The 22,351-nt window shown below is 45.3% G+C and overlaps 1 protein-coding gene across 7 annotated transcripts in view; it reads right to left on the bottom strand.

Annotated features, from left to right (window-relative positions):
- The window catches only part of LHFPL2 (LHFPL tetraspan subfamily member 2), a 152,369-nt gene that overhangs the window by 55,905 nt on the left and 74,113 nt on the right, over positions 1-22,351 (bottom strand). The window contains exon 4 of one of the 7 annotated variants that reach the window (XR_013445737.1): positions 9,409-9,807. The exons of the other annotated variants lie outside the window; for them this stretch is intronic. The gene's annotated coding sequence lies outside the window, so the exon portion shown is untranslated. Of the gene's footprint in view, positions 1-9,408; positions 9,808-22,351 lie in introns of those variants that run through there. 7 annotated transcript variants of the gene reach the window in all.

The following is a 22,351-nucleotide window of genomic DNA, read 5'->3' as shown; positions in this document are numbered from 1 at the left end:
TCCCAGGATGTGGGTTGGCGGGATAGAGACCTGAAACCTCACAGCCACGCAGGGCATCTTCCTTACCGCCACTCACAACTTCTACACAAACCAGCCAACTTTTTGCTTTTTTTAAAAAAAAGGTCATTAGCATTTCCATATGTCTCCTTTTGAAGTTAATAGATTTTTAAATTCCATTCCAACCCACATACATCTCTCAATTCTCTGGGGATCTCACAATGCACTTGGGTAGGACCACCCATTTTAGCATTTAATGCTCTCTCAATATTTCATATAGACCGTATGAATCTCCAGAAAAACTCTAAGTGGCCTCTTAGCTGATTAGCACAATGTGTGGCAAACAGAAGGTATTTTTTTTCAAGTACACATACATGCATATACAGGTTTCCTTTTCAAGCAAAACAATAAATGTTTCTGCATTTATTTTGCACTGGCAAAGTGCTAAGCAATGTAACAAAATATATGCCATGCCCATCAATATCCATTTCTTTGTGCGCTAAGAGATATGTTTCATGTTAACTAAACTATGAAATGGAACTCTTCCAGTTTTCTTTGGTAAAGTTTGAAAGTGTAATAAATGAAAAGGGACTGAATTAGGTCACTGTCTTGTTTGTTTCCTTAAAAAGAGACTGGTGATGATCTCTGGGCTGCAACATTTTATCTGCCAACGCTGCAAAATTGACGGAAGAAACATGCTATGTCTTTCCAAAAACAATGGTTTCCGTGTTAGTTCCTCCTTTCAGTTCTAACACCCCGTCCCTGATTTCAACACGCCACAGGCCTTGGTCTTGGCCTTCCTTTTTAGGAACCGTGACGGCCTCACATTCACAGCCTGCAGAATGCAGGGGGCCTGGGGGTCACTAGCAGGGACCAGCGGGAAGAGAACCACACTGGTCAATTTCAGTCTCCCTAAGATGGGGAGGAAGTAGAGGTGTTTGGGACCATTCCTGGCACCTCTGTCAAGGCCATTTATTCGAGCATCCTGTTGCTTTGGCTGCCCCACAACCAGCTTTGACTCCTAAGTGGCACATCGAAACAGCTAGAAAATTCACTGTTTAATGGCAGCCCTGGACACCAACTCCTCCTCCAGGGGGCAGACAATGGTCTCGTTGAAGCAGCTCTCTGGGGTGGATTTGGAGTGACCCGCTTGTCTGAGCAAACCGCACAGCCATGCCAGGCAGCTGTCCCCTCGCTTATGGGGACATGGAGAGTTGTCATCCCACCCTTGGCCCTTAGCAATAAGGAAACCCCTGTGTTTTCGGTGAGGAAACAGTGCTGACCTCTAGCAGTGCCAGAGAGAATCATGAGAGTGTTCTGAGCAGAGCCTGAGGTCTCCAGGAGGGGAAAAAGGCAGGAACATTAGCACTAAGAACAAAGGAGCAGAAAACCCCTTACCTCCCAGGGAGAGGAAGTAGGTCCCTTAATTAACTGCCTGATATATCACCCGTGAGCGGCAGCCCCACCTCCCCAACTCTCTACCACCCACATCTCAGCCCAGATCTGCATGGCACTTGCTCTCCAGACAGATGCTAAATCAGCTACTTTGAAACGAGTTGTCTAACAGGACTTCTCAGTTGGTGGGTAGTGAAGGTAGGGGAGAGGAACCATTTGGGGACACAGAGAGGGCAGGAGAAAGTGGGGAAGGCAACTTCCAAGTATCTATTGATAACAAATTATGAGCATGCTGACTGGAGGCCCAAAGGCCTTATGAGTGCTTCCTTTGTAGTTTCTCAACTGAGTACCCCCAGTGCAGTCGTGAGATGTGGGAGCCCACTGAAGGACACTGCAGAACTCCTATTTCACATGTAATTGCTGCTTGTAGAAACCATTTCACATTTACTGTTGTATGGAGAACACAGAGGCAGCCCACGGCCTGTCATCGGACTCACGGCTGGGCCAGTCAGAGTCCTTGGGAAAGGGGAGGGTCCCCTTTCATAAACTCTTACACTATGACCAGCCTGGCAGCTGATCAATCAGTTACTGAAACAGATCCGGGGAACCCAGGAACACTCAAAAGGGGGGAAAAGGTAACAGACGAACCCATAAAATACTACTATGCTGCAAAAACCACACAAGAGAGGACTTGCAGTTCAGGAAAATGGTAATAATTAAAGCAGTGCCAGGTGCCTGGGTACCTACACAGGTGAGGGCAGTCATTAGCCTACAAACAGTAGAAGCCATAACCACTAAGGCTAAGTTAAACTAGAAGAAAAAGGAAAAAAGCATCCGCATTGAAAAAAACGCATTTCCATAGTAGAAATAACATTAGGATGCTTTGAGTTTGAATTCTGACAAGGGTCCACTTTAAGAGGGAAGCCATTTGTAATTCTAGAATCCTTAAGCTACAGCAATTTAGTAGCTCCGTGACCTTTGGATTTTTTTTTTTTTTTAAACCACTGTAGTTAAGCTTTTGTCCAACTACCTCTACATCCTTGGGAAGTAAATTCTTCAGCATTGTGTGATGGCTCCGATTTGCCATCAGGAAAAGAAAAGTGAGCAATCTCTAAGAGACCTCACATTACCCCAGAGCCTGCTTTCTCCAGTAGGGTCCCTGGAGAGGCTCAGGTTTCTGAATGGTAAACACTGCTATGGGCCCAGCAGGACGACTTTACGGAGCTGCCAAACTTGCTTTGTCCCTCTGTGGAACCTACCAGCAAAGGGAGCTTGTGAATTGCTTCCCGAGACTTCTAGGAATCGCCCTGCTTGGCTGCTCCTGGTTGCGGCCTGTGTGTGTGTGTCCCGGGAGGCAGAGAACACATCTCAGCCTTTCCCGATCCCCTCCGAGCTCCCGTCAGGCGGGTTGTCTGTGTGCCCACCTCAGTGCTGTGGTCTCCGCACCCTTCCCCTGCACAGGGCCACCGCCCCTCTGTCCTTCAAGGTCTAGCCCCAGTGACATCTCTTCCATGGAAGCCTTTCCTTTCAGACTATCCGCTCCCACCGAATGGGATCCGGTCTTTACCTGAACCCCTTCAATGGCACAGCACTTTTACGGCATGGTGCATTTAAGAGAACATCTTTTCTCCCTTCCTGGAGAGCCCTACAAACTTCTTGAGCTCTGAACCCTCACTGGACTCACTGTCACATGCCCACGGAACTGCACACCCAGGGCCTGCTCAGTAAGTGCCTACGGGAAGCTGCCTAGGGCCCTGTTTCTGCCTACAGGGAGGGCGGCAGGTGTCCACAGACCTCGCTGGGGCACGGGGACGGCGCTCGGGGACGGCGCTGGGATGGCAGTCTCCCATCCTTCCTGCTGGGGCTCTCTAGGCTTCCCACCTACCTGCTCTGCCCCTCTGTGAGGATGGAGAACAGCAGGACAGTCGTGGCCATAGCCTCACCCCGAGACACAGTCCTCAGACCCCAGGCCTGGCCTCCCGGATACACGGGGAGAAAGAGCCTTTCCTCAGCCACAGAGTCACCTTCAGATACATACAGCTGTGGGCCTGAGACCGGGAGATCGGCACAGTGCCAACCAGGACAACACATCAGGAGGGTCAGGGCAAGGCATGAAGTCATTGCCGCAGGTGCATTGAGGACAGAAAATGTGACTGGGGGGAGGAACTGACGAGGCGGGGGGGATTCTGTCATAGCCTTTGAATGTCTCTTGCAAATTCCGGGCTGGGATGCTAAGGGCAGACGCACCTCCAGCGGGCACGCTGTAAGCACTCTGCCTTGGCTTTTGCAAGGGGGCTGAGAAGGCAGCACAGCTGACTGACCTGGGACCAGGTGGGAAGGGCTGAGGGTGGCTGAGGAAAATCACGGACCACCCGCCAGTGCCGAGGGAGCAATGACACGGAGACGCTTGACGTGCCAACGGAGTTTCCTGTTCTGGGCTCTGGGCAGCCCCTTGGGTAGCTCTCTTCTAGACATTGTGCAATTGCCTTACTTCATGCCCCCAAGCTGTGAGGGCCTCATGCCCAGCCTGCTGCAGACAGCAAACTCCTGAGGGCAGGGACCACGAGTGCCTCCCCGACTCAACATCACAACCTCCCACAGCATCTGGTGCACACAGCAGGTGCCCAGTAACGACCTGCTGAATGACACCTCGGAGGTAAAACAGAGCTCAGATTTTTGGTTTGGAATCGTCAGAGCTAGTACATTTTGAACACAAAGTACAAAGACCATATCAGCCTCTCCATTCCTGGATTTATGTAGTAGGGGACAGGGTGGGCATGTAAAATCTCCAAATCAAAATCCAAAGTTGCCTTCTTATGGGGCTACCATTTCTCAGAGAAAAATTAGCCAGGAAAACCTCTGTTATGATTTTTGTCAATAAGATGAATATGTATCATTTGTCTGAATCCTCAAGTCACAGATGTGTGCAGACACAGCGAGGACCCGCAGCTCCGCTGACTACGGCAGTTTCAAAGCAGCTTGTTCTGGTGAGACCGGGCCACCTTGGTGGGGAAAGTCAGGCCAAGGGCAGAAAAGTGTGCCAGGAGGTCCTGGGCCACATTCTGGTGCTCGTGCACATGTGCACACACACACTCACACACACAGATACACACACTCACACACACTCACACACACACAGATACACTCACACACTCACACACACAGATATACACACACACAGAGATACACACTCACACACACAGATACACACTCACACGTACAGATACACACACTCACACAGATACACACACTCACACACTCACACTCACACACATACACTCACACACACAGATACACACACACACACTCATACACACACAGATACACTCACACTCACACACACAGATATACACACACACAGAGATACACACTCACACACACAGATACACACTCACACGTACAGATACACACACACGTACAGATACACACACACTCACACAGATACACACACTCACACACTCACACTCACACACATACACTCACACACACAGATACACACACACACACTCATACACACACAGATACACTCACACTCACACACACAGATATACACACACACAGAGATACACACTCACACGCACAGATACACACTCACACGTACAGATACACACACACACACAGATACACACACTCACACTCACACACAGATACACACACTCACACACACACAGATACACACACACTCACAGACCAGAACACAAAAACAAAGACACAATCGCTGAAGTGACTGTTTGAACAGGCATTTAACTGCCTCTTAGTCTGCTTTTCAGTAACTGGGTCAGAATCTGAACTTTTCTTTGTCTTCCTTTTTCTAAAAGAAAACATTCCCTAACCAAAATATGGAATTCATCTGCATGGTAATCCCAAGTGGAGAGCAGACTCATTTCCTCTTGATCTGTGTCTCACTCACGCCCACTCACTCTTGTTTCTCATGGACAATGAATGGAAATACTCCCCTGTAGGAATCTCAACCGCCCTCTTTGAAACAGATGTTTTGGAAGCCGCTGACAAGCTGCCTGTCACTGTGAGGCAGATCGCACACGTTCACAGCCCGTCGGGTCCGATGCTTCTGCACGCCCAGCTCCAACAAGGCTCGCAAGAGCTCAGAGAGCTGTTCCATGAGATCAGAGAGAACTCTGTAGTTCAGCAACTTTTTCTCCATGTCCCCTTTTAGCAACATCAGGAGGCCACTTCTAAGGCCCTACTTCAGCAAAGTCATTGTCATCTGCTACAGAATCAAGAGTGGGATTTCTCGGGCATGTCTCTGTAAAGACCTAGTATGGTCAAATCCTTCGATGAAAACATTACTTTCAGGAAATGAGCCACGCACTTGGGAAAGAAAATGAACTTTTGTAAGCCACCAGAGCACTGTTCATAAATTTCTGCTAGGCGAACGGGGCCCTTGTGGCCTGGGAGAGTTACTGCTCAGTACTTCCTAAGCACCCACAGAAGCTCACGTTTCTCCCTGAGGGCCTCACTTGCCCCAGGAGAGAAATGTACTACAAGCTTTCCTCTTGTTTAAAACTGTGTGATGCATGGAGGCAGATCATTCAAGCCACCTGGGTGTGCTGTGAAATAGTTTCTCCAACAGTTCCAGCTTTTCCAAATGCACCTATAAAAACAAAACTAAATGCCTGTTAAATCCACTCTTTAGGGGAACCTACTTTGCTCCAGAGTCAACTGACCAGAGAGAAGCTTCAGCAGAACCTAATACACCTGCTCGAACAATCTGGTTATTGGCCAGAGTAAAGAACAGGTTCATGCACATTTGGAAGGCCATGAACTAAGGCAAGAGCAGACACCCAAAAAGAGACCTTTCCTTACCCAACTTTTGCTAAGGCCACGATACAGAGGATGAACTGGAGAAGCTAAGGAATCTGAGAGAAGCAACCAACATTAAAAAGAAAACCTGTGAAACATTATTCCCATCTGCCTCAGCAATGGGCTTCAAAAGTTCTGATTTCTACTGCACCAATAAAACTTTCCATGACTGTCTGTGAGCCATTAAACCCAGGCACAAACATACTTCTAGAGCTGTACATGCCTGCTCAGTATTAGTACACACTGTTAAGGTTAGACTATCGGCTCCTTTTCTCTACATTCTTCTTTCTATCAATGAGGATTATTTACATGTAACACTAAATTTCAATTTTATTTGGAGTAAACTTTGAGTGGAATGATCATAAAGTTGTAATTATGATAAAAAAAAAGACATTTTCTCAAACCAGGTATCCTTAGGTACTGCATTCACCAAACCCAATAGGAGGAAAAAAATATACATATATGCATACGCACACACACACACAAAGATAAAAATAAAAAAAGGGATTAACAGAGAAGGGCAACATAGTGGAATATTTAAGGACATAAACTCTAGCCCAAGGGACCCATCCCCAGCTCCATCACTTTATCAGCTGTGTGACCTTGGGCAGATCAGTCTCTGAGCCTCAGTTTCCCCATGTGTGAAATGGGGATAATAGAACATACATTTCTAGCATGGATGATTCATCTTGAGGCACAGTGTCCAGCAAATGGAAAGTTCCCAATAAATGGTTGCCTTTATCATGTGGTTCTTACTAACCTCAACTCCAGAACCCGCTGGTGCTTGCTTACTTAAGAATGACACAATCTGGCAGAGTCACCTGCACGTATGATTATAACTGGCCTCTTGTTCGCCTTGCCACTTAGAGGTCACAGTCTACACATTCTGTTTATATTGACAAAGAGTTTCCTGATGACACAGTAGTTACACAGAAATATCTATTTGTTTAGTTCTTTGCTTTTTGCTGCTTCCAAATGTCTGTGGATTGATCTATGTGGATCTCAGAAATGTAATCGTTAGTTGCTTGGCTAAAGAGGCTTCTCTCTGTGTTTGTTTTTATTAGAAGTCAGTCCTCTGAACCTGTGGTTTGCAAACTTTCTTTTTGAGCATGGAACACTACTTATCAAACAGAATCTGACAAGCAACCCTAGATGCGTATATGAAACAGCGAGAAGCAGAGCTGGTGCTGATTATAAAATAAGGAGTGGACAAGGGCCACCTTGCTCCCATGACCACCATCACCTCCAGGTAGCCCCTAAAATACCATTAGGAACTGTAGCAACTGCAGCACTCTGTGGAAGATGCTCAGAAAAACACTGATCTAAACCACTCTTCCAATTTGGATCTCAGAGCCTATAAACACCACATGGCCTGAGCTTGAGTCTCATTGGTGAGCTCCTGCTTTTCATTTCCTAGGTCTGTCAGTAACAACAAAGTCAGAGACCCACAAAACCATGATCCCTTGCTTACTAAACGTTCTTAACATGGCTGTGGTCTGTGCAGACACACGGACTCTTACTGTCTTTGTTTTACTAGACCGTACACTGAGTTACAGCAACTCCCCAAAAGAAATGCCGTAGGATCACAGTGTTCACATGGCTGTGCCAACCAGTACGTATGATGTATGTTATCATTATTCCTGGCTTCTGGAGGAGCCATGTTCCTCTTACACTTTGTTTCACCCTTTAGTCCATGACAGGCAAATCAAGATCAATCCAATCTAGCAAAGACTCCGAAGAATGTTGGAAAAATGTTCAATGACTATGCCACTCTCATGCTGAAAAATATACCCTTACAGGGCTTATGAAGTACCACACGGTTTCCACACATATGAAATGTTACAGGGATGAAAAAATTAGAGAGAAGTTCAGGGTAGGGGAATCAGAAGGCTGAAGCAGCTGGAGAAAGTCATCACTTCAGAAAGCGCCAAGACCAGGAAGCCGGCCCCTCCTCCTCAGTTTAATGGCTGCTCAGCAGAAGCATGACATAGATTCAACTGTGGGAAGGCAAGAGGTAGAGGGAGACTTGCTCAGGGTGGTCTGAGGAGACTGGCCAGGAGTGATGGGGCTGGAGCCAACCAACAAAAGATCCCAACCAATAGGGAGGAAAATATTTCCTCCACAGAAAAAGCCACTCCATCTCCCAAGGGAATGGCTGGAAGACTCCCAGCCTGAGTCATTCGGAAACAGATTTTACAAACCGCTCCAGAGTATCCCAGGGGGAATGATCAGGCCATGACGGAGGAAGAGACTTCATGACCAAGTGGGTCTTTTCCAGCTCCAACTCCCATGATTCCCAGAACCTTCTGCTTCTTCCCAACTCACTGCGGCCAGCGTGGCCATAGCCTGACCGTCACGATCCTCCCCTGCGAGCCCGGCAAGGCCTGGGCGTAGCTACTGATGTGGCTCTGCCTGAGTCCTCCCAGCTGCCACTGTGAGCCTGCAGTCCCGGCTTCCGTGTAAACAGCCCCACCTGGCCCCAGGGCACTGAAGAGATGGTGGATGTGATAGCCGAGGATGCAGAGCTGCCAGGCCCCGGGGCACTCAGCAATCAGGCCGCTGCCAGGGGCACTGCCCCGGGCCTCTTATGTTTCCACATCTCACTGGGGCCTTCACATCTGCTAATCAGATTTGCTCCTGGGAGCCGGCAGTCATTAAACTTGCTGCATGGCTGGAACACTGGCAAGGTCTCACATCCCCGCAGCTGTCCAGCGAGGGGAGCAGATGGGCTGCATCCGAAGCTGTGTCTGCTTGAATCTAATTATTAGGCTGAAAGAATGAGCCCTAAGTGACCATGGTCACCTCAGAGATGGCTGGTCAGACAGGCCTCGGGAAAATGTCGCCCCGACAGCAGCGGGGGAAGGCTACAATTTCTCCATCAGTCCCTCTCTCTCACCTTCTTCCTGAGGCAGTGTGAGCACCAACCATGCTGGATCACTCACACTGGGACTGACTGGGTGCCATTTTCTGGTGCCGTTAATCATATGTCAAACACATTTTTTCTTGGTACCTATTCACTTGACTCAGGTTTCTAGAAAATTCCTCGTCCAGAAATTTCATTTTAAACCAGAAAAGCCTCACAGAAAGTATCTGATTAGATAAACCACCACATTTTTTTTTGTCTCGTTTCAGTTTTTAATTGGGTGTTACTGTGAAGACGGTAACTATTGCTGTGTAACAAAGCTTCTCAAAATGTAGTGGCTTAAAACAATGATTTATTATTTCTCACAATTCCATGCGCCGTCGGGCAGTTCCTCTGCTGGTTTTGCCCCGGCTCATGGATGCGCAGCTCTCAGCGGGGTCAGCCATGCTGGAAGGCCCGCGGAGCCTTCATTCATACAGGCAGCAGTTAATGCGGCCTGCTGATGGCGGCACCGCGGCTCTCCTCCATGGGCCTCTCATCCTTCTGTAGGCTGGACTGGCTTCCTTCCACGCAAGTCTCAAGGCAGAGTCCCAACAGGGCAAAAGCAGAAGCTGCTGGACCTCTCGAGGTCTAGGCTCTGGAACTTACACAATGCTTGTGCCGCATCTGTCACTCCAAGTGAGTGAGAAGGCCAGCCCAGCCTCAAGGGGTAGGGAAATAAGGCTGCAGTTCTGGATGAGAAGAGCAAAAAAAGGATTTGTGACGGTTTCACATCCACCACATGTCAGCATCTTCCCAGTGTGTCAGAGTGACAGGACTTCTGGACAGTGGTCACAAGTGCTCTTAGACCAAAGGGATCCCAGAACAGACGCCGAATCCTACAGCCCACACTTGAAAAGCCGCTGTACACATTACCATGTTAAAGTCTCTGAAAAGTCCCACAATAAAAATACATCCTGCTTAACAATGAACAAATAACCTTATAGAAACCAAAGAAGATTACTTTCCTGTAGTAGTTGGAAACCTTGGTCATGAATCCTGAATTTTGGGAATAGTTCTGGTTTTGCATGCTTTGTTCTTGGTGACCTATGAAACATCCCAGAAATGTCACGTATGTTTCCAGAACACCTCCTAACATATGAAAGTGGCACCACTACTGCGGGTCCTGCGGTGGGGTTATAAAACTAAAAGCCACCACAGTTCTCTCTCAGGTAAGTAGACATGAACAAACTTCTGCTCAGAATCATCTCGCATAGCCCTAGAAAACTTTCTTAAAAGTTGTAGGTACAAAGGTTTGGAGGCTTTTTCTTCAGGTATAGTATTTTTGAGCACTGACATTAGTACCATTTCCTACAGAATGAACATGAACATTTACTCTGACTAAACTTCACAAATTTGAAATTCAGGGAAAATAGCATGACCAACAGCAGAGCAGAAGGCCAAAGACTATGCTTCCACAGAAGCTGATCAAGAACTACTCTACTTCTCATCTGCCTATTGGTCACCAACCTGTACCCTCCCATAAATCTGTACCCTCCCGTCATTTTCTGCTCAATCAGAAAGAAAAAGCTCATCCATCCTCAAAACCAGGTTCTCCATTGGCAGCTTTCAATAGCAATGATACGGGGGACAGTGGTCTAGTGCTCTGGTCATAAGACCGCAATGATTCTAGTGGTGAGTGAAGATTCACGTGGGCTGGGCCAAGTCAAATCATGATCTAGGACCGTTGAGACGCATGCACTCACGAGACCAGGAACAAGGGCGGTCTCCTCAAATTCAAGAACCAGACCCCGAGCACAGTCCCTGCACACAGAGTACAATGCACAGGGAAGGCACACTGCAATGCTGGATGCTACCTACAAACCTGAGAAAATATCCTATTTACCTTTGTATTTTCTCTTGTGTCAGGGAGAGTGACTGACAAGGAGAGAACCTATGCATCTGGCTGCTAGAAGTTTCTTAGAATTGATTATTCTTATATTCATTCACTAAAGGACAGTGATTCACCCTGACAGCTGTCAGGGGGGCGGTTTACTAAATCGGACTCAAGACATCTCAGTATTTCTTTCTTTGGCATCAAAAACTTGTCAGTCTTTGTCTTATGCTGTGAAATCATCAGGGAAACATCTCCTGGAAGCCTGCATGAAGTTTCAAAGGATGGGATAAAAGTGAATCTACAGACAAATGGAGGGGAATTCCATGGGAAAAAACCCTCCATGTGTGATAAAAGAGGAAGGCGGAACTCCTAAGGGAGACAGAATCCTGAGCACACTGGTCAGTCTAAGAAATAAACAAGGTGACTGGCCGAAGGAGCTCCACAGCACAGCCCCCTGGAGAGCCTTTCTGAGAGTGGATGAACGACATGCAAGCTTGAATTTAAGCAGCAAGAGGTCGGTGCAAGGATGTGGTGAGAGGGTAATGGACCAACTTCCTCAGGGTTCCTAGAGATGCGTCTGGGAGTCCGTTTTAGCTCCTGCTCCCACGTCACCCTGAGAAACAGCCCTAGGATGTGGACACCACATCGTGTGCTTTTTTTTCCCTCTACCAAGGTAGCTACTCTTTTAGAAACAAGGGACAAAAATGACAACCAAGGGATTCAGCTACTCAGTGGGGTATGGGAGAAAACCTGCAGCTGGCTTACGACTTTGTTCCCTTTCTCAGTCCACGCACTGAGGGATTCTAAGAGCAGACGTGCCCCCCGGAGCACGGCCTAAAGCACCACCACACTAATGCGATGATACAGCGAGAGCAGAGAAGGGGGAAATTAGGAAGAGAAGCACTAACAATTCTAAACTCTATTATATATAGCGAGGTATTTCCAGAAATATAGAACACTTGGAATTGCTGGAGTGATAGAAAATACATGGCCCAGAGGGGACAAGGATATATCTAATACTGACCACCTGCGTGAAGCAGGCCCATTCCATCATCGACAAGGCATCCACAGGCCACTCAGGATCACGGATCAGCTGCTAAGCACAAAATGGTCGTTTCACTGCCAGAAGGCTGCATCTGTGGAACTTTGAACCCCACACAGGTTGTACAAGCTCTGTTCATCACCCTACGTTATTTCTACGACGGCAGGATGTTTGCTAGGGAAACCGGAGGGGACAGAAGAGGTCGGGCTGTCAATGCCATCTGCCTTCCAACGGTACATGACGGCAGTGGCGAGGCCCTCAGGACTTGGACAAGCCACCTTCTCCTGCCTGCACGTCCAGCCTCACGACACCGTGCTCCGCATCCCACCAACCACTCACTGCTCCCTGACCACACGCAGCACTTCCAGCCCCCTGGCCTCCGTCCACACTCGTCCCCACCTGGACACCATTCTCTCCCTTCATGCCTTAGTGAAACCTAGTCATCTTTAAGGCCCAACTCAAATGTCGCAGCTCTGGAATGCCCTTCCCAAAGGTCAGAATTAATTGTTCCGTCCTCTGTCCCCAGTATTATCCATTTATCACAGAATCAGTGGCTTCTCTGCTCGTCCTCTCATGGCTGGATCGGGAACTCGCTGAGGACAGGGACACTGTCCTACTCTTCGCTGCTCCACCCTCACACAACAGGTCTGAGTGATTAGATATCTGACAGCTTCAAGATCGCATCCACTCGTCCCCTAAATGACACTCATAGAACAGCCAGCAGGATATTAGAAGGTATTTTCCATTTTAGGATGTGTCCTCAAAACCGTTGTGTAACAGAGAGGAATCAAAAAAATAACAGAGAAGGGTTCTTTTTAAGGTGCACTAACAGCTTGGATTCCCCCTTCTTTCCTTCCCCAGGAATTTCCCCAAGTAATGTAAATGGCTCTGTTCAGACTTGGCTGGCCAGAGATTTCCGTCAGGTTTTTGTTTTCTTCCAGATCTGAGTGCATGGAAAAAATACTGTAATTTCCTTGTGGGCCTAGTTACAATTTTATAGGCCGATGAGCAAGGAGGAAACCTCGGCCCTGTAAGAAGCCCTGATAATCCAGTTGTTCCATTTGTTACTGTCAAGGCTTATCAGTGTTTTTGACTGAGGCATGATGTGTCATTTTAGGATCAACATCTAGACACCTCTCAGAGATCATCCCTACATCCTCCCTTCCCCGTTTCAGGATTAACGGTACCAAATTCTCAGTATTTTAAATTCACTTCAGTATCTATCAGACGCTGATAGAATTCATACTCTACTAGCAATCTCTGCATGTGCTTTGTTTCTGACCAACCTGAGATGTCTCTAAGTGAACTTGTCTATGACTGTTAAAAATATTAAAGCAGTGGATTCAGTAGGCACCATAGTGGTCCGTGCGTACCGCTCATCTCCCTTGGGTGCTGCTGACGGCAAGCACCCATGACCAGCACCCAAGCAGAGAGCAGGCCTTAAGTGCCGGCCGCAAGAGCAGCCACCATCAGTGACGGATGTGAGGTGGAGGCAGCCTCTGCCCACTTGCTGGGCCCTCCAAGGGCTGGTTCTGAAGGAAGCCTCCCAGAATTCACCGGGGATTCAGGCCCAGGTACCCACAGCAGCAACTTACTCAAAATCATCTCTTTATTGCCTTTCATCTTCTCGCTAGTTCACATACCTCCTATTCCCTTACCAATGTTTTCCAGGATTACCTCCCATCAACTTACTTGTGCCTGAATCCCGGTCATAGGATCTGGTCTGGGGGGAAGCCAATCTAAGAAAAGTCCCCACACAGAAGCAACTCGATAAGCAATATGGGAAGGCAGACGTACAGGGACACCCCGTATTCAAGTGTAGTAAATATGCACAGGAAATAAAACACTGTCATGGCATATTCGTGCTGAAGAACTTTCCGTGTCACAGTCATAATGAGCCTGACAGCCTCAGGAAGCCAACAGAGCTGTCTTAAATCTCTGGGAATTAGTGTGTTATATGTGTTCTAAAAACGGACTGGATTTCAGGGGCTGTTTCCAACTTCCATGGCATTAAATTTCCTTTTATTCTTCCCAGCACCATATTTCCAATAAGCCCTGAAAACATGTACCCCTGGGGAAGGATATTTTGCTATCTTAATAAAGTCTTTCAATCCTTAGGAGACAATTCACCATATTTCATTCTCAAAAATATTAATTTTACTCCCCCCAAAGAATCTTAGGAAAATATTTGTATTTCTCGCCTGAGTTCCCTGGGAGGTGAAGTTGAAAAGCTAGCTAATAAAGGATAATTCGAATATTACAAAAAACAATACATATTGCAATATGGAAATAATTAAGATCCAAAGAAAAATTATCAAGCCCTCAAATCAAAAGTCCTTTCGCTAGAAAGTAATGTCCAGGGACTCTCGTTTGACTAATATGTATTAGACATTATTCGAGGCATACTTTGCTTTAAAACAAGCAAGTAGGTACTGAATTCAAGTTTCTATTAAAGGTAAATTCATGGATGAGGATTTACTTCATAAAAAAATTCATAAATATTCCATTAACATACCATGCCCTGCAAAATATCAATTTTATTTTAGAGAAATCTGATTTTTTTTTTTTTAAAGACTATATCTAATTGGGAAAATACACATTCCTTCCTCCCAGGAGTGTAGCCTGGACCAGGGTGGGAAGAACAGGGATGGAAGGAGGCAGAACTGAAAGGTCGTCCTATAACCCATGGGATGTGCGTGGTGAGGTAAAGAAGAGTCTCAAGATGCCACCCAGGTATCTGGTTTGGGAGATGGACTGGAGGTCTTTTTACTGGGAGAGAGAAGGAGTAGGTTCATTTTGGGGCACGATGCATTATAAGTGCCTGTGGGAATTCAGGGGAAGACCCCCTGGGCCTGCAGCCTGGAGAAGAGGTTAGGTCAGGGGAGGTCTGGCCCATGAGTGGCAGCTGAAGTCATGGGGTGGGCCAGAGAGTTTGGAGAATGCAAGGAAAAGAAGGAAGGAAGAGGATAGAGGAGTCCCTGGAAACAATGATAAGGAAGAGGCAAGGAAAGTCAGCTAAGCAGTCTGAGAAGAAACACTAGGGAGAAGCAGGTATGAATCACTTCATGGGGTCAGTGAACACTGTATTAGGAGCCAGCATGTGGTGTTTATTGTTATGATTCCATCAGCATGAGCTACACCAGGTGCCTTGCACAGGCAGAGGGGACGGAGAAGTACCAGGGCAGGATGTGCAGGTTGATGGCTGGCGTGGCTGCCAGGTCTGGTGCTCCCTGGGTACAGGTGACCTTCCAGATGCTGACAGTCCCCACCGAGAAGTCACATTAGAACCTCCAAGTGTGTTCTCTTTGACACTTCCACACCCAATTTCATCTCCCATACAGGACAATTCTGTATTCAATGAACTATTACTGAGAAGGCAGTAGGTGCAAAGTTAGGCATCTTAATCAACCTTTCTAGAAAATGGGTCAAAAATCATAAACATCCCAACAGTCATAAATGACAATTTCACCTGAACAAAAAGGACATAATCACAAAAAAGAAAATACAGGTGGCTATTCTGTTCATGAAAAACATTCAATTTCATTAGTAATAAAAAGAGCAAAAATTAAAGTGAGGTGCCATTTACTTCCCAAACCGGCAAAGATTCGGGTCGTTAGGGATCCTGGCAGTGCGCTAAAACAAGCACTCTCTCTTACTGCCAGGGAGAGAGCCCAGTGTTCCTGAAGCTATTTTTAAAACTGAACAAATATCTATAAAAGGACAGAAGTTTATATTCAATTATTTTAAAAAATCAGAAAACTCAAATGTTAAAAACAGAAGGTTAAAATGATTTAAGTATATACCACAGATATTATTTTCAACCACCGAAATACTTTAACAAGAAGCTTCTGGTGATATGGGGAAATGAATATAGTATCATATGAAACAAAAAAGTAACTGGCTGTAAAGTTGTATACAGAGTAAGCACTCAATTAGGGGAAGAAAAGAATGTACAAAAAGACACACTCTTTGGAGCTCGGCCACCAGATTGGAAGCGGTGAACCCTAAGGAGACGGATTTTTTTTTTTCTCCTGCAGGTGTATAATTCTCTGTATGAACCTGGATTATTTTGATAATTGGTAGAAAACACAAACATCTCCTGGCAATTCTAGTCCAGCAATAATAGCACATAAGGGTTGTTCCCTGACTTCACGAGTATACCAGTGTCCCAGGCACTAGGGAAGACTGAGGTGTGACCTTTGGGCAGCTGAAGAGGTAGTTACCTCTGCTTTGAGGTGTGCAGGTAATATAAATGTGCAAGCGTAACAGCAGCTAGAGAAAAAGAGAGCTCCTGGAGGTCTGCCCAAGTGACCTTCTCTACAACCACCCTTATCCCAAAATGCCTGACAGTTTCCAGAAGGAAAGACTTCAACGTACCTGTCGTGGGGTGTAAACGGTCAATAAGTTGGCTACCCTGACCGTGAATAATGATGAGAGGTCCGTGAAAGCAGTAGACCACCATGCCAGGCTGGCTGTGACTTTCCAGGCCACAGCCAGCCTATGAACATGAGCAGAAAAATGGATGGAACTTCAACTGAATCAGGGATGCAGTTTGAGAATGAAGCAGGAAGAGAGAAATGTGTTGATGAGACAACAAGACAGGAACCAGCTCTTTCAGATTAGTCACACTAGACTTCTAAAGTGAATTCCCAGTCATATTTGCCTTCATTACATGAAAGAGATGACCTAAGCTGTGAGTTAATGACAGGAAGCGCCCATTTCCTAAAACAACTTGGCTGCGTATATAGAATAATTTGGATCAAAATCAGGTACATTTCTAAATCCATCTGAGCTTGCCAATTAGCTCTTAAGAGTTTTTCACAGGCTGTTCTGGGCTGGTAACACAAGGTACAGAGACGGGGGCCAATCCCATCTTTACAGGCTGCCTGGCACCTAACCCTGTGAGACGTGGTGCATGGCTGGCCCGTGGCGCGGGGGATGCTGGTGTCTCGGAGGACAGGGCCACTGTACGAATAGTGGTTCCCACTCGTATGAGGGCACAAGAAAGGGAAAAGATTACAAAAACTTTATTTTGGCTTTTGAATTAATCCAAAAGGGAATGTAGATTAAATCAATATTTAATTGAGAAGAAGCCAGTTTTTCTTAGGAAGTCATGATGAAATTTCAAAGAGCAAATAGGGTGCTTATGGGGGCAGGATCTCAGAACTTTAGAGCTATACTCCTGCCTTCTTTAGTGATAAGCAGGGATTGCTGTGGTCTGACCTGAGAAATGAGGTCAAACCACAGCAATCTACACAGCTATCACTTACTGTGTTAACAAGCTTCATGTGAAATCATACGTATATTTTACAGTGACAGTGGGGGAGACACGTCTATGCCATCCCCGTGTATATTCATTCAGATGAGGAGAGTTCGTCTCCTTCCTTTCAAGGAGCAGCTTACGAAGTGGATCATTAAGGTGAAAGAGCTTTCCATGTAAGGATCATGGCATCTCTTTGTGTAGGTAGCATGACAAGAGGAGTACCAACTGGAACCAAACCTACCTGATGGAGCAGCTATATATAGCCTTTCCCATAGACTTGAGCATTTGATCACAACAAAACTATATGTTTGCTGATGTGAGATCCAGAACTTCCCTGTGGACTTATTCCATCAGATGGAGGACCTGAATTCTCTGTCAAATAATCCTTTAGAGAGGCCCAGAATTCACAGGAAGATGGATGTTCTCGCCACATCAGCACTGAGAAGAGCTCCTTTCCACGTGGGGAAGCATAAGAACCCCTGGCTTCACCTATCCTCCCCCAAACAGATGACTTTTTCTACTTCTCAAAAGAACTGAGACCAGCACATGAGAATTCTCTTAACATCTATTCCTCGTACTTGAAGCTTGTTTATGGCACTACTACCCTTCCTATCCCAGAGAGCTGCCCCAGTTCTCCTCCAAAGCTAACCACACAGGCACTCACCCCTGGGACTACGCTTCATTCCATTAGCTGCAGCCCTGCCCACCTGACCCTCTGAAGCCTCCCTCTCCACCCTCATAGTTTCTTGCCGGTGGCACCTTCCTACCTGGTTTCCTAGCCTCTGGGCAATCTGCTAGCCACGGTGCCTTCCCAATATCTAACCTCACTTCTCTGCTTAAAAGAACCTTTGTGGCTTCCCAAATTATAAATGGTTCATACTCCCAAACTCCCTTATAAACTGGAAGTTAAACTTTAGCCTACATTCACTCCTCCAATTTTCCAATATTTAGCGAGCACATAACATATGAGACGCTATGCTGTGCACCCCCTAACGTGCCTGAAGTAGAGTTCTCTTCAGAGGATGTTATAAAACTAGCTCTACAGCCTAACCACAGACATTTATCTTCCATCCATTCCACCGATATTCACTGAGCACCCACTATGCATCAGACATTGTACTGGGCACTGAGGGTATAATAAAAGATTCAGACCAGCCCTCAGAAGTTCACAGTCTACCAAGGGAAGCAACTTTTCATTCTGCCCCTGCTGAGAAGAATCCTCAGGACTCTCCTGTCAAATGGCACAGGTCTAGCCAAAACTTACCAGAAAAAAGGCAAGCCGTCAACATACAAGTAACAAAAGCAGAAAAAGAACGGCTTTCACTTTAAGTCTTTAATATATCCAATTACTTCGATTTGCTTTTTTAAAATCTTGAAAACCACAATCTTATTTTTACTTTATTTTATCATTTTCCTATCCAGACACCATATATTTGATTCAATTTACCCTCAGTAAAGGAAGAGGGCTATTACACCCTCCCCTATTAAATGTTTCCAAGCTACTGGTGGAAATGAATTCTATACTCTGTCCCTGGAACTTAAAAACCTCAATGTCTTAATAAACTCTATGCAAGGAAAAGCCACTTTTTGGTGGCTACAGATTCTTCATGAAATGTGATAATGGCTTGTATTTAATACAGAAATCTCAATCCTGCTTAATTCCTGAATAGAACGATATTGGAAAGTAAACTCTCTCATTCATTTACCCAGCCTGGAAAAGTCTGAGGATGGCAATGTATTTGCCATGTTTATCACACGAAGGCATGTAGTTTCATAGATCAAGTACACACAATGGAAGAATGTTGACAAGGAAAGTGGCTGGTGTTTGTTGGCACCAATTACACAGGAACAGAATTAGAGGTTAGGAAAGCTCACCACCATCACCCTGTGAGCCAGCCAGGATTCAAACCCAGACCAGCATGATTCCCGGTCAAATACTCTTCCCCCTGCCCCCCTTAGACTACATTTCAGCGTAACCCAGGGCATGAATGAGAAACAAATACATGGATGATTCTAACTGGGTTCTCTTCTCATGTTTCATACATATACTGGTGACAACTAAGCATCTAGCCAGCAATCATTCCCTTGAGAATGTATCTCTGTATTTCTGGTACCACAGTAAGAAGAGAGTGCTAATTCACTGTAGGTCGTTAAAAGTCATTTTCTCCGGGATGACAGTTCCTAAACTGATCTGCTGGGGCATGTCAAAATGTGACCCTGGGAACATGGTACCTGAGTCAAATGTCAAAATTAACAATCATCAAAGAAGCAGAACATTTAACTGAAAAGTAGTGTTTGGGTTCATATCCTGGTGGATAGTGGTGAGTGTCTCCCTTGGAAGTGAAGAGGAGAAAGGTCTACAGCAAAGACATCAAAACTGAGCCTCGGGCTGTATGACATAAGGTCCAGATAACACAGCAGCTATGTGCCTTTTCTTTTTCTTTACAATTTTGAATATTTAAAAATATTCCTCTATATGTAGACTGTGAACAAAAACTTGAAAAGGAGAGAAAAAACCACTTTCATAACCTTCACAATCTATTAGAAAAAAACTGTATTTTACTTAATAAATTAGAAATTACCCCATTCTTTCAAGGATCTTTCAAGGATCTTCTAGAGCATCAATGTCCAATGGAAATATTATATGAGCAGGTACGGCATTTCAAAATTTTAGTAGAAACATTTAAAAAGAAGATATTAATTTTAATAATATATTTAACTCTATATATCCCAAATATTATCATTTCAACATATAATCAACATAAAAAGTATTAAAAATATTTTACATCCTTTTTTCCTAACACTAACACTTCAAAATCTGCTGTGTACTTTGCACGTAATGCCCATCTCAATTCAGGTACTAAGTTTTCATCAGAAATACTTGACCTGATTAAACCATATAAAATGTACAGTTGAAAAAATAGATCTGCATGCCCAAGTTGCCTCAAACATGTGTAAAAGTTTTCCAGTAACTGAATTAACTATCAATTCTAAATTTTCAATGAACTAAAAATTCAGTGCTTCAGTCACACTAGCCATGATTCAAGTGCTCAACAGCCACACGGGGAGAGTGGCTACCAGAATGGACAGTGCAAGTCTAGAGCTCTCATTTCGCTCATCTGGTCAATTCTAGCAAAAACTCCCCCAGATGGGGAAAGATTCGTTTACTCGTGAATAGAAAACCAAAGAAGACGAACTCCCAATGCTTCACCCTTCTGATGAGGGAGTCCCACTTTGGAGGATAAGGTCACTCTCGATTTATTCAGGAAAAAGATGATCCTTCCTGATCTAAATAACATAACATGACATAAAAGGCAGCTCAATAAGCCAAAGTTCAATTTGAAGAGATTTTAAAACTATGGATATTTTTTCAAGTCAGAGTCTCTGCCTCCCTTCTTGTGTCCTGGCGAATTTATGAGCATATTTACTGAGATTCAATAGGTGCTAGTTCCATATGCCTCACTCTACACACAATACATCATTTAATCTTGCAGCAATCCTGTGTGAGACAGGTGAGAGCCAGAGAGGGTGTTAATAACTTGTTCAAGGTCATACACCTAATTATAAGGTGTAGAGCTGGGACTCAAGCCCAGAAAGTCTGACTAGATTTTTTTTTAAAAGCCTGCTCAATAGAAGCCCCCTAATACCAACTACACACCCTAAATTCACGCTTTTCAAAGATTTCTCACATACACACCCTAAAGTCACGCTTTTCAAAGATTTCTCATAGTTCGCAGAGTAGGCAGGGCAGGAGAGAGCAGGTACTACCTCGCCACTCTACCAGTGAGGCAGAGGAGGTACCTGGCAGGGCCGTTCCTCCATCCCACATCCAGTGCTTCTTCCAAGGTCCCTGATGCTGCTAATACACCACACACATGCTATCTTTACCTCGCTGAATCCTCCAAAGCACTCTGGGAGGAAGGGGTATCCACACGTAAAGAGATGCGAGTTCCATCAGGTAAAGGAACATGCCTTAGGTCACACAGCCAAATGGCACCACATCTGGGATCCCAACCCAGGTCTGTGCCCAGCAGAGATGGACTCTCAGCCTTGGACCACCTGAGGACAGGCTCCCCTCAGACTGCAGTGACTCCTCATTCAAGAGAAACCTTTCAACAAGTTGATATGATGTGAGGGGTCAGATTTCTTCATAATTCACATGCTGTTATTTCAGAAAGGCCACTCCTGTGTCTGACTTGATCAAGTTTTATTGTATTTGTATGGGATGAACTCACAATTAAAAAAAAAAAAAAGACAGAAGGTGAGTTTTATCTGGCTAAATCTTCAGAGAGGGAGATTTCAAGGATGAACATGACTTCTGGAGGCACCGGCAGAACGGAACTGGCTTCTCCCCAGAGCTGATTAGACAGGCCAGCCTGGCCGAGATCCAGGGTGACAACCCACAGTGGGGGACTAAATCATCACTGGGATACATGGGAAATATGGAGCCACTTAACTCGGGCGTTCACATGCGACTTCTTACATAATGGACAAAATGGCAATTGGACCTGTTTCCACTCAAACAGACAGTGCCTGGGAGTTGAAATAAACACATTCCTCACCAGCACAGATCTGTCTCTGTTGAGAATATTTTCCCTTGTAGATCTGTAGGAGTGAAAACAGGCCTCACTACCAACCCCAATGTCACCTGGCTGACAGGCATCTGAAAGTCTGGACCTGAACAATGCCTGGCAGTGTTATTATTAACCAAATTTTAAACAGACTTATGAACACCTGAGTCAGAAAATCGCATGTAATAAATCCCTTATTTTCAACATACAGGAACAGATATATATTTTTTATTCATAGTCTTCATTAATAGAAAATCACTTTCATCTACTCCCAGTAAACAAATAATGGAACAGATATTTCAAGATTATCAGTCTGATAAGGTGCCAATGATTAACCTTCACAAGACACCCACCCATCTTAGGTCAGCCCTGGCTTTCCCATGAGAAGGAACTTTACTCAAATAATTTCATAACTCACAAGTGTTTACAGTTCCCATTAAAAAAAAAAAAAAGAACCCAAGCTTCCTAATCTAACCCAAGTAATAGTAGCTGTTAGAACATTTTAATAAGATTTCAGAAATCA

Source organism: Halichoerus grypus, chromosome 2 (genome assembly GCF_964656455.1).
Source record: "Halichoerus grypus chromosome 2, mHalGry1.hap1.1, whole genome shotgun sequence".
Classification (NCBI taxonomy): domain Eukaryota; kingdom Metazoa; phylum Chordata; class Mammalia; order Carnivora; family Phocidae; genus Halichoerus; species Halichoerus grypus.
This window is presented reverse-complemented; position numbering and strand designations above follow the sequence as displayed.